Below are 652 nucleotides of genomic sequence, written 5' to 3'. Positions count from 1 at the left end.
CTAATCAAAATACGAAACATGCGCAGTGCCCTCCGCGTGCATTGTGGTTTCACGGTTGATTCACACGATCAAAAAGCGTTTTCACAGAAAAAAGAAAAACCACAACATAGATAGTGCTTCAAGACATTAAGATGTAAGTGTTCAGTCACAAAGTACAAGCGCGTGCGTAAAGATAACTAGATTTTTTTTTCATGATACCTACACGTGGCTATATTCGGGTCGTGACTCGTGAGAAAGAACGTATTCACAAGTTTGTGCAAGGCCAACTTGACACTCGAAATGTCGGAATAGACGATTTGAAAGTGCAAGGAATATCTAAATTGTACTCGTTCAGTGAAATATTATTCATGAAACACTGAAAAGTAACGACAAAAGTAACGTCGTTGCTTTCATCGTTACTTAAAAAAAGTTATAGAACTACAGTTACAAGTTACATTTAAAAAAAATGTAACTCGTTACAGTTACAAGTTATCAAAAAAGTAACGAAATTACAGTAACATGTTACTAGTAACGCGTTACTACCCAAGACTGCATATAAGGGGAGGCTCTTCCACCGATACTGTCTAAAACTTTGTAGGAGGGAAAGTTCAGCTGTCGGCTTCTGAAGCAAACATATTTTTAAATGTGTAGTCGCAGCACATAAATCGATTTT

The sequence above is a fragment of the Ixodes scapularis genome, unplaced genomic scaffold, assembly GCF_016920785.2.
Source record: "Ixodes scapularis isolate PalLabHiFi unplaced genomic scaffold, ASM1692078v2 PGA_scaffold2__306_contigs__length_199485367, whole genome shotgun sequence".
NCBI lineage: Eukaryota > Metazoa > Arthropoda > Arachnida > Ixodida > Ixodidae > Ixodes > Ixodes scapularis.
The sequence above is the reverse complement of the archived record's forward strand: the minus strand, read 5'-3'. Positions refer to the sequence as shown.